Source organism: Microtus ochrogaster, unplaced genomic scaffold (assembly GCF_000317375.1).
Source record: "Microtus ochrogaster isolate Prairie Vole_2 unplaced genomic scaffold, MicOch1.0 UNK64, whole genome shotgun sequence".
In the NCBI taxonomy this organism is placed as follows: domain Eukaryota; kingdom Metazoa; phylum Chordata; class Mammalia; order Rodentia; family Cricetidae; genus Microtus; species Microtus ochrogaster.
In genome coordinates, this window is record NW_004949162.1 from 1448802 (window position 1) to 1461807 (window position 13006).

Genomic DNA, 13006 nt, shown 5'->3' on the forward strand with positions numbered 1-13006 from the left:
GAGCTGAGAAGACTAAAAGAATTTCACCATACATCTTTCCTAGTAACTGCATCTGGAGAATAAACAGGGGTTTCTGTGAGGGAAAATCTGTGTTTCTTCTATTTAATGAGCTAGGTATGGTAGTTGCATACCTTTGAGTAAAGTACCCTGAAAACTCTAATGTGTTACCCAGAGGATGTCTAACCTTTAAGATTATTCTCTTCAATGTATAGAATGTTACTTCCTTCAGTTTCCACCAAGCGTATGTTGAGAGAGAGAGAGAGAGAGAGAGAGAGAGAGAGAGAGAGAGAGAGAGAGAGAAAGAAAGAGAGTTAAGAGGAAGACCCAGGAAATTTAGAAATGGTAACTGAACCCCAGAGGAAACTGATTGAAGACTAAAGCAAAATTATAGGCCGCAGTTACTGTTTCTCACTCAGTTTTGTGTTATATTTTTGCTCTGTTTGTGTTGATCAAATAATGACATCCTTGTAGAAGTCAATTCACTACTGCTCTGTGATATTGAAGAACTGCTGTATATAACATGCAAGGTGAAGAATGTCAATATTTTTCCACAGTAAATGAAAAGAGCTCATTGAATTCAGAATAAAAGCTATTATAAATAAGTGTGCCACCTTCTGAAGTGCTGCCTAAGCATAAATTGAGTAACCTCCAGTGGAGTATATAAATAATTCATTTTTAAGTAAATGAGAATTGGCCATTTTATTGTTAGACATGGGGAGATTACTTTTTCCTTTATCAGAAAACTTTTCATAATAGATAAAATCCAATCAACTGATCCAAGTACTCTTTCAGGATATTTATTTATTTACTTATTTATTTACTTATTTATTTATTTAGTAAAGATTTCTGTCTCTTCCCTGCCACCGCCTCCCATTTCCCTACCCCTCCCCCAGTCAAGTCCCCCTCCCTCGTCAGCCCAAAAATCAGGGTTCCCTGTCCTGTGGGAAGTCCAAGGACCACCCACCTCCATCCAGGTCTAGTAAGGTGAGCATCCAAACTGCCTAGGCTCCCACAAAGCCAGTACGTGCAGTAGGCTTAAAAACCCATTGCCATTGTTCTTGAGTTCTCAGTAGTCCTCATTGTCTGCTATGTTCAGCAAGTCCGGTTTTATCCCAGGCTTTTTCAGACCCAGACCCGCTGGCCTTGGTGAGTTCCCAATAGAACATCCCCATTGTCTCAGTGTGTGGGGGTGCACCCCTCGCGGTCCTGAGTTCCTTGCTCGTGCTCTCTCTCCTTTTGCTCCTCATTTGGACCTTGAGATTTCTGTCTGGTGCTACAATGTGGGTATATACCCAAGAGATGCCCTATCATACAACAAAAGTATATGCTCAACTATGTTCATAGCAGCATTGTTTGTAATAGCCAGAACCTGGAAACAACTTTGATGCCCTTCAATGGAAGAATGGATGAAGAAAGTATGGAATATATACATATTAGTGTACTACTTAGCAGTAAAAAACAAGGACTTCTTGAATTTTGCATACAAATGGGTGGAAATAGAAAACACTATCCTGAGTGAGATAAGCCAGACCCAAAAAGAGGAACATGGGATGTACTCACTCATATTTGGTTTCTAGCCATAAATAAAGGACATTGAGCCTATAATTAGTGATCTTAGAGAAGCTAAATAAGAAGGCAAACCCAAAGAAAAACATACAGGCATCCTCCTGAATATTAATCTTTCAGGGTTTTGAAAAAGCATATTTCTAATACACTTTCCAATTTTAGTCTTCTGTAAATTCTTAGTACAAATGTTTTATTGTTGGTAGAAAATCATGAAGACTCTGCTCCACAGTGTGCAGTATTTTACCAAGTATATTTAGAATATATAGCAGTGTTCTTTTATTTTCATCCCTTCCAAATCACAATTCAGCCTTCTCTACCATTATTTTGAATTTTAAAAAAGAAATATTTCCTGGGCTAATGGGGTCTACCAACTCTGGCCTGACAGTGAGGGAACCAGCATAGGACCAAGTTAGGCCCTCTGAATGTGGGTGTCAGTGGTAAGGCTGGGGAAGACTGTTCTGGCATTTTGGAACCCATTCTCTCTGGATAGATACCTTGTTCAGCCTAGATTTAGTGGGAGGGACTTGGTGCTGCCTCAAAGCAATGTGCTAGATTTTTTGGCTCCCTATGGAAAGCCTTACCCCCTCTAAGGAGCGAATGGGGGGAAGGATGGGGGTAAGATGGAGGGAAGGTGGAAGGAGAAGAAGGAGGGGAGGTAGTGGGAACTAGATTCGACATAAAAAAATGAGAAAAGATAGTTTTTTTAAATAGCTCTTAAAATTATTTCTGTAGCAGTGCTTTAATTCATTGCAAGAGAAATTTTCTTTTAGGATATAAATAAAAGGGATTTTTTTTCTGAGAATTATCAAGCTCTTGAATTCTTCCCCAGACTTCCAAATAAATAAGCATAAAACTTCTCAGAAATGAATAAGAGTGCAGGCATGCATTAATACTATACTATATGATTGTAACACCTTCCTAATATAAACAATGTCAAGAAAAGAAAGTTTTGATTATATAGTTGGTTATTCTCCTTTAGCTTTCAAAAGAGATAAAACCAACATATTATGTTTGAGTCAGAAAAAGATACTGAGAAAAAGACAGACATCAAAATAAGAACAACAGGGAGATGAAGGAGAAATTAAGACAGGCTGCTTTGGCAAAGAGACATCTAGAAGAAGGACTTTGTAATTAGACTCCCTTGTTCAGCCTGTAGATTAGCTACCAGTGATGGGAGGCAAATCCTCCAAAACAGATTTGTGCTGAAATGATGCAGAAAAAATTTCTGAGGTGTCAGCACTACTTCTGTCTAGTCAACATCATACAGGTCTATTATAATATTGATCTCAGTAGCCAGCTAACATCAAGCTACTACAACCTGTTAGTGATGATTATTTTATGAATTTGATGATTTTTACTTAAGCCTTTGTGCTGTTTGACATATTCTAGAATGTAGAAATATTTTATATATGAAATACGTGCATTTTAAATATTTTATTAATTCTTTGAGAATTCTACACAATGCATTTTGATATTTATCCTTCCAGTAACTCCTCTCAGATCCACCATTACATTCTTTTTTTTTTTGATGGGGGAAATCAATTTTAATTATGTATGGACTAATGGGAGTTCTATAGGGAAAAATTGTAAGGATGCAAGCATTGTGGCCGATGTACCATCCTGAGCTACAGAAAGGAATAGCATCACGAGGCTTCCTGGAGTGAGAAACAAAGTAAAGGCGGCAGATACACAGAACAACACGGAGATTAAGTAGATTATTTTTATGTAGATAAAAGTCTCAGGAGTAGGGCTCTGTGAGAGACTGCTGACCTTTCCAAGGACTTCTCTCACTGCAGAAACGGAAGCCAGGATGTTGGGACCAATAGAGTCATGGTCAAGAGGAAGTTGCTGAAGGTGCCTTCCTTGATCCCATCTCCTCCTCTGTTTTCTTGGGCCTGTGATGTCGCTGTAGGGGCTCAGCAGTCACTGTCCTCGCTGTCCCCATATACACTCAGCTGGCTCAGGGAGGAGGCCCCGGGTGTCTGGGGTGCAAGGTTGGCTGTCTTCCTGCTCTCGGGGGCACCCACGGCAGGCATCTGGAGCTGCTCTGAGCCCCTGTTGGCTTCCGCCTTCACCTTCTTTGGCACCACCAATCTGGCCAGCTGTGCCCTGCTGCGCACTGCCTCTGCCTTCCTCTTGGCCTTCAGTGACTCGACCAGGATGGCTGTGGGGTTGGGTTTTGCTGCTGAGCTTGGTCGGGAAGGCGGAGCTTCATCTTCTGAGTCAGAATCCTCCAGAAGCCTGCGGTGGCGAGCCTCCTCCAGCAAGGCTGCAATCTCAAGCTCATCTTCCTCCTCCTGCTGCCGTTGCTGCTGTTCCTGCGATAGGCGGTGCTGCAGCAACATGGCCTCAAAGTCCACGTGTGCCTGCCTCTGGTTCAGGTTCTTCAGCTCCTGCAGGTTTTCCGGCACCACTATCTCCAGCTTCCAGTCTTTTGTGCGTTTCTCTAGGACCTTCATGGGGTTGTTCAGCTCCTTTTGCACACACTTTTCCTCCTCCTCCAGGAGCTTCTCGGCCTGGAAGTTTCGTGTGGCTCCATGCTCCACGGTGTAGTTCGTGTTCTCAGGGTCTGTCTTAAAGGTGATCTCGGCCAAGCAGCGTGTGCACTTGATATAGAACCGGAAGATAGGAAGGTCCAGGTAGGCCTCATTCTGGACAATTTCCTTGCGTGCATTGAACTTCTTCCCCTTGTAGATGTATTCTCCACATGTCTTACACCTCATGTTGAAGGGGGCCATCAGTCTAACCACGTACTGCCGGTACTTGGGTAGCTTGAGTTTTGGGATTTTTGATGGGTCGAAGTCAGGTGGGTAGTATTTGTTTAGAACTTTCCGTTCCGACATATTGGCTTCCTGTTCGTGGAGCAAGCAAAGGAGCAGTGTTCTTTTTTCTTTTTTTTTTTTCTTTTTGAACAGGAACAAAGCAGCACTGAAGTTTTTTTAATTCATGTGAATGTTAAAAATGGACATCTATACCAGTGTCAAATGAGGTTGGGAGAGGAAGGCACAGTAGGCAAGGAGAAGGAATTCCCGTCTACTGGTAATAAAGCTCCAGGTTCATCCCATCATGGATTTCATAAGCTCCCAGAGACACGTGGTCCTTAAAAATCGTGTACCACTTTTCCAGGACGATCTTTGTTCAACGGGTGCCAGTTTGGGCCACTATCAGTTTCTTCAAGTCCCCGATGGTGTCATCGGTGTTGCGCTTGAAGCGGAATTTCTTCCCTAGACGGTCGTTACAAACGACCTCAATCGTGGTGGCTGGACCTCTAACCCGTCGAACTTATAGACGACACAATCCCTAGCTCGAACGCAGAGCCCTGAGGAGCAGTGTTCTTCGTTCCCCTCGGAATTTATTCGGACTCACCATTACATTCTTTACTGTGGTGGTTTAAATAAAAATACCCTCAAGAGGCATTTTGTTCCCTAGTTGGTGAAACACCTTGGGAAGGATTCTGGGGTGTGGTCTTGTTGGATGAAATATGCTATTAGGGTCAGTCTTTGAGCTTTCAAAAGAGTTATGCAATTCTCAGTGCTCTTTTTCTATCTAATGGTGGTGGATTAAGGTGTGAGTTCTCACAGAAAGGTTAAGGACACCACAAAAAAACCCACAGAATTAACTAACCTGTGCTAACAGAGACTATACTGATGATGAGAGAGCCTGCATGGGACTGACCTAGGCCCTCTGCATATATGTTACAATTGTGTACCTTTATCTTCTTTGGGCTGTCTAACAGTGGTGGCAGGGATGTCTCTGACTCTTCTGTTGACTTTAGGAACCCTATTCCTTACACTGTGTTGCCTTTTCTAGCCTTAATATAAGTGTAGATGTCTAGTCTTACTGAAACTTGATATGACATGTTTGGTTAACATTCATGGGAGGTTTGACCTTTTCTGAATAGAAATGTAGTACTAGTAGATAGGGGAGGAAAAGTAAAATGTGGGGAGAAAGACTGGGAGGAGAGGATGAAGGATGAATTGCTGTCATGGTGGAAATAATAATGAGAACGATAATGAGACAACTACTACAATTAATAACTTTTAAAGAATTAATTGCTAATTTACAGGTTAGCCAATGTTGCTGATCACTGACCATAAAAAAAAATGTGAGTTCTCAGCTATTCCTTTGCTTGGCTATCATGGACCCCAACAGTCTAAACAATAAGCTAAGCTAAACACATTTTCTTTGTAATTTGCCTTGGCCATGCTGTTTTTTCTCAGGAAATAGAAAAGTAACTAAGGTAAAAGTCAGTACCAGAAGTAAGGTATTGCTGTGAAGTGCCTGACCATGGGAAAGGGAGAGAGCAGTGCATGTCTGCTATGTGGTGAAGGAAAGTTGCTCCACTTAGCCCCTTACCACGTGTAGCAAGTGGGCGACCTGACCCAACCCAACATTAGCTTCAACACGCAAAAGAAGAGGCCTTCAGCCTCTTTGGAGCTGCATAGCAAAGTAGACCCTATGGACAGGGGCATAGGTGAGCCATTTCTCAGTGCATGAGAGGGGAATAGCTGATACTGACTCTTTCAGCCAAGGAGTGCTTGTAAGAATGAGGGGAAGATGTCCTTCTCCCTTGTCCCTCCTACCTCTTCTAGATGGTGAGGAAGCCAAACACTTTGCCAGCTGCAGCACTCAGGGTAGCAGACCCAGGGACGAACAGTGGAGTTGACCCTGTTGATAGGGCGTGGGTGAACCAGATTGTGAATGTGAATGTGGGAGACCTGACCAGGCCCCTCATCTGCCATATGACAGCCTGCGTTGGGGAGAGATTACCTTCCGTAATCAATGACAGAGGCAGGTGGAAGAGCTGACTCTAAGGTTATAAGTATGGAAAAACTGTCCTTACCCACCACCAGCTGCAACACTTGGGAGAGCAGGCCCTATAAGTCTCCTAGGCAGCAGAATAGAGCCAAGCCAAGGCAGAAGTGTGGGTGAGCCAGCCTGGAAGATGTGAGCATGGAATAGTTACCTTTCTGGCATTTTGAGGAATGAGTGGGGGAAATATGCCTTCCCCCCCACGCCCATCAGGACTTGAGGCAGGTGGGAAAGCTGGCCCTGTGGTCATAAGAAATGGAGGACTGTCCCTGCCCCTCATAAGCTACAGTACTCAGGAGAGTGGCCGCAACACCATTCCTGGGCAGCAGAGTAGAGCAGGCCCCTACGATGTAGACATGGGAGATCTGACCGTTAAACCATGAAAGCAGAACTAGTCCTGCCCCTCATTGACTTACTGTGCCACACTACAGTTTCCAAGATGAGACTGGTTTTTTTTTCACTTCTTTGTTCTCTTAAATTTTATTTCATTTTATTTGAGGTAGGAGGGTTGCAATAGCACAGGGTGTATATGAAAGTAAAGGGAAATGAATGAAATTGAAAAACATGATCTGGAATACACACAAAGAATAAATAAAAAGAAGGAAAATACTCAGAGAAATAAAGCTAGAACTGAACTGGGAACCCCATCCCTGAAGAGTGGTTCTCATACAATTAGGAGATTCATGCAAGCTACTGAGGAAAACAAGTATTCAGCAGTTGAACTTATCTATAAAGCCTATAAAGCAAAATCATGACTTGATTGACAATACATTAAAAATGGTGCAATTGTGGCACATTTTTCCTGGAGGTAATTAACAGTTACCTAATTGGATTTCTGGCTCACTCAGCAGGAGGTAATTTGTGACTGATACAATATACCTAAACAGCTACCCAGGGCTGTAGAGATCATAGACCTAAAAGGAAATCAATATTTTTTTTTCCTGAACATTGTCCTTATATTCACAAGAGGGTCTAGCTCTTATCCCTCTTCAAAGAAGCTCCTATTTTAAAGTTATGGAAATTATTAAAGATCCAAATGTAGATAATAAGTGACTATGATACATCTGTAATGCAACCTCCAAACCTAAGCTTCAGGAAAAATTGCAGAAATTACAGAGGGGTCAAAAATATTCTAAGAAACAGAGGCCTGAGGCACCAATTGATACATTATACCCTCGAGAAATGACAGAGAAATGTATCCATGAAATCAACGCTTATGCTTACCTGAACAACTTGCATAATAACATCAGTTGACTTCAAATGTGCACTAGGAATTTCCACATTATCCCACCACTATGTAAAGTGCTAGACATAGTCAATAGTTGATGAGTATCAGATGTCTCAAGGAACCCCAAAATTTGCATACTCCCAAGTGGTCAACACTGAACATATGTACATGTGAGCAAAACTAAATGAACTTTTTCATGTGTGTGTATGTGTGTTTGTGTTTAATGTGTGTATCTATACTTATATATATACCCTTTACAACAACAATTAAAGAAGAGATAGTTTGGAAGAGGACTATGGGGAGATTACAAGGGAACAGGTATATGGAATGATGTAGATGCAGTTCCCTTGTATGAAATTCTCCAAAATAAAGTTTATTTTTTAAAAAGAATCATAACCAATATTTCCTAAGTCTTCAAACAGAAAAGAAGCACCACATCCAAACTTTTCCTCTGAAGCCAATATTACTCTAATATCATAACCAAGTAAAGACAAGAGTAAAATAATACTATGGGCCAATATCATTGATGAATGTAGATATAAAAATTATAAATAAAATAATTTCAAAACAAATATCGGCAGGTATCAAGATCATCTCTAGCCATAAATTTGACTTTACTTGGTGATTCAGAGTTGGTTCAATGTATGCAGGTCAATAAATGTGTACTACACATACAAACACGGACACACATAAATGATTTTTAAGCAAAAGTAGCTTGCTGATACTTGCTGTGACAGGATTTATTTGCAATACTATTTGCTCAATACCTTAAGCATATTTTTAGCTTGTTCTTATATCCTAAGATAACCCAATTCCATTAATCTGTGCATCACCCCAACGTTGGGGCCAATCACCAAAATTTCAACAAGTCTGTCTCCTGTTGGCAGCTACTTGGTTTCTCCCTGAATCTGCCTTCTTTCTCTCAGCATTCAGTTTAGTTTTCCCACCTAGATCTACTCTGCCCTAACAGGCAAAATCATCTTCCTTATTCATTATCCGGTAAAATCAACACATATACAAAAGGACTTCCAACATCATTTCCCCTTTTCTGTTTAAATAAAAAGGAAGGTTTTAAATTTAACATAGTAAAATTACATATAACAAGAAAGGTATCAAACAAGAATTACAGTTATAATATTTATATATACTTTAACTTTTATCATAACTAAGGAAAAATATAATTATAACTATTCATCAACTCTATCAAAGACTCCAGAAGGATATAATATTACCTAAGTAAACAGAAAGAACATTGTAAGCAACTTACAAAATTCTAAAATTGACAGAAACATCTTGATACCTGGGCAATCACTCAAAGTTCTTCTGTATCTTTGGGACATCCATCTTCAGCCTACAGGTCCATAGCCCACAAAGCAGAAAATTTGAAGACTTGTTTTGCCTTTTAATGGCAAAGTCCATCAAGCAGTCCAGGCATAAACAGTTTCTTGCCCAAATGGCTAACAAACTCCATGAGGAGCCTCTTTGATGCCTATTATTTTCTTGAAATAGATTGGAGTTGACAGAAGCAGATGTATCTCATCTTAAAACATTTTAAATGACATATTCTGAAGGTCTCTGAAATATTTGAGGAATACATATCTAATTGAAATATATCTCTATATATCTAGAAAACTTAACTAACATGAATAAAAGATAGACTATTATAGATGATTATCTATTAACCTACATTTCTTAATTATATATTACATTTTAAATGAGCTGCACAAACACAACAAACACCTTAAGCAAGAACATAAAAATACATATAATAAAACTGATGTTAAATTTGTATCGACAAAGCAAGATCCATACCAATGAAAATCCATATGGTACCATATCACAAATACAGGATTACACAGGGGCAATTCTTGCCCTAACTGTGACAAACCTGCGCACTGGAAAATAAGTGTTCAGCTGAATTTAGAAAAATAAGGCTTTTCTCTATCTAAACCGAAATGCTACCTACTGTAAAACTTCTGAAAGCAAAGCACTTATGTACAGATGTTACAATGTGCTAAAGATCAAATCAACCTAAATCCAGGTATAGATCTGGTAGATTATCTTAAGGCATGGATATCTCCCTATGGTGTCTACTTATTGTTAAGCCATTGGCCGTAGATTGTTGTTGAGAGAAGGAAAAATCATTTCTCTTTGAAGAGATGACCACTGGTAAGATTCCCTTTTTCTAGTGGATGTACCCACACCCATACACTTATTGGCATCACTGAGTGGAATGAATGAGCTATTAAAAGGCGTAAATTTGGGAGGGAGATGTGCTGGGGTAATTAATATAGAAGGAATTAAAGGAAGAAAATGGCATGAAGGAAAAAGTCTATGATTATATTACATTATATATGTGAATGAAATTCCAAAGAATAGAGGAAAAATTAAAAAGATAAAACAAGCAAGTTTATGTCTTATTTTCTTAATAAAATAAGTATTTTTATAAATTATACTTATCTAACTTTATGTTGTAGTTTACTTCATTATTTTTAATTTGACAATGTTTGTATAATATATACTCAATGATTACAAATTGACAGTATTTTTCTTGTAATTAATTCCATTGAATTTTGGATTCTTTCTTAAGCATTTTCTTCAGTATTTTGCCACATGGCTCAATATATAATGGATAACTATCAGTAGGATTGTTTTTGTTTTCAGTCCAAAAGATCTTAACACTGGTAGTAAGCTACAGAGGATGGCTTAATTAGGATAATCATGGTCATGACTCTTCTGGCATTACCATGTTACTCTTTGTTCAAACCTAATATCTTTAGTATTCTTGTATGATTGGTGACTCTAGGATTTAGTAATTTTAAACCAAATTTACTGTAATACAGGAATTCTACCCTATTCCACTTAAAGGAAATCCAGACCTTCTTCTCCATAGTTGAGAGTTATATAGATCTTTGTAGGTAGGAATTATATTCTTCATCTGCATGGAAAAAATAGGGAAGATATCATCCTCCAACTCCCCTCCCAAAGACTTATGGGACCCCCAGCTATCACAGGAGAGTTGTAACACCAGTGCAAACTGGGAAGTGAGATTAAAGTTAGTATATACAATAAACTAGAATAAGAAAGGAAGATCTGAAACACTGTTCCTCCACCATAGGCCAAAAAGAATGAGAAAATTAAGTTAAAAAATGATGCATACTATGCAAATTACCCAATAGCCCATGATCCCGAAATATGCACTTTCTAATTCTTTGGGTAGCACTTATTATTGAACTACTAGCAATTTTGCAAGCTCTGGTCTTACCTATCTTTGGAAGAGTGCTTTCTATATTTTTATTAGGAAATTTTGTTCTTTCACACATTCATATACATACATTAGGTACTTTAGTCCCTCTCCTCCCAAACTAGTCTATTTTTCTGAGGACTCTGCCAGCCACACCTTCTCTCTACAAATGTTTTTTCCCTATATATTGGGTTTTTTTTAGTGTCCCAGAGTTTAATCAGAGATTTCTGTGTGATCCTAAGTTTGCAACTATCCATCACAGCCTTGTGGGCTTACTAGCAGGTGCACAACTAGATACCATGCCTTTCTCTTTCCTAGAACTTGTTGTTCACACATTATCAGTATGTGGTGGGGCCCTATGGTTCCTTTCTGCCTCCATAGCTGAGGACTATTTATGGCCAACTTCTGTGTGACTCAGTAGCAGTATGTAAAGATGTTACTAGTTTGTGCTTCCCAAGTCTATGTCATGCTTAGAAGATAGTATTTCATAGGCACTGTCCTTATCCTGTGATTCTTATATTCTAACTCCTCTTCCACAATGTCTCTTGAGTCTTAAACTGGAGGTATAAATGTCTTGTCAAGGGCTGAGTCCTCAATCATCTTTTATGCTCAGTTTCTGGTGCAGCTATAGGTCATTTCCTCTATCTCCATTCATTCCAAGGAGAGACTTCCCTGTTTAAAGCTGAGAAAAGCTTTTACCTGTAAATGTAGATATTAACCATATGAATATTCAAGGTGTGATTTGGTGCTATATCAATTAAACCAAGAAGTCATTAGGTCCTTCAACCCTTAGGTATAAGAGCTCTTATTATGTGATTTAAGTCACATAGCAAATAGAATAACAATTACTCTAAAAAAATGACTCTTCCTAGTAACATTTGATGTTTTCACTTATATAAATATTATTCATGGTTTTAGCTTTAACAGCTTGAAATATCTATTCTTCATATCGTATACACGCTGACAATTCTAAACAATTCATTTTAAGATTTAAAGAAATCAAGGTGAATCATAAACTTCTTTTATCTGCAAATATACTCTAACTCCAGACTTGATATATAGTTATTTAATAAGAATTTATTGAAACTGAAGTTGTACATACTAAAATGAAAGAGAGAAATCTCAGTGTCCCCTTTACTAGACCAAAAAACAAAAAACAAACAAAAAAAAACATATAGATACCTGATGTTTGCTGAGAGGGGAAGAAGCAGTATTTTCCATGAATGAGCCCACTAAAGTCTTATCCAACACCAAATGGTCAGCTCTGAAATCGTATACACACAAGAACCACTAAATGTACTCAGGAAGTTGCATTTATCGTTTTTTATATATGTTACAAAATAATAAAAAAATTCCCCATGAACTACAGTGGGTGTAGGATAATGGATATGGAAGGGTTTGGAAGAAGGTAACATAGGAATAAATAGAGGATGAAAAGGGAAGGAGAATTTATATGATTTTATTCAATTAAAATTAAAGCAAATTAAAAATAAATTGAAGTAATGTTATAACATATTCTGATTGACTATTGTGTACTTGACATTTTTACTCTCTAAGTTATACAATGTTGTGATAACTCTATTATTGTGTGTAAAATAATGGAAATGACAGCTTTATTTTTCTTAAAAAAATACCAAGAGAGTTTCATCACCACTGGTAACTAGCTAACAGTGTATGGAGTATAACGTAGGGATGACCACATCATTTCTACTAAATTTTCAAGTAACTCTTTGTCTGTTTGCTTTTAGATTAACTTCATATGTGTGATTCCACTTAAAAAATAAGTAATTGTACCTCATTATTTTCATCCATCTTCTGTTTGAACTCCACATCTTGAAATAAATATCAGAAAAGGAAAATAGTGGAGCATACTGACAATGAGGTGTTACAGAGTGAACTGAGGTTTTTCTGTCATTCTGAAATAGATTGGATTTAGAAGTCGGAGTAAATAATCAATCTGTGCATGTTGCCCTTCATTAAGAATTAATACAGGAAAAGTTATAACATCAGTAGGGCAAGGAAAGAGGAAAATCTCTTAATATAAACCAAGATACTACTTAGTTAGAAACAAGGTCAAAGTCAAGGTACATGAATAAAAGAAAAGCATGGCACAGATACAAATGTTTGAAAGAAAACTGACTCCTTCAAGAGAAGAT

At 38.5% G+C, this 13006-nt stretch overlaps 2 pseudogenes; both read right to left on the bottom strand.

Moving 5' to 3' along the window:
• Positions 1–3482: 3482 nt before the first annotated feature.
• On the bottom strand, positions 3483–4409 carry LOC101987395 (annotated as a pseudogene).
• Positions 4410–4599: 190 nt separating this feature from the next.
• LOC101987670 lies at positions 4600–8599 on the bottom strand (annotated as a pseudogene).
• Between the last annotated feature and the right edge of the window lie 4407 nt (positions 8600–13006).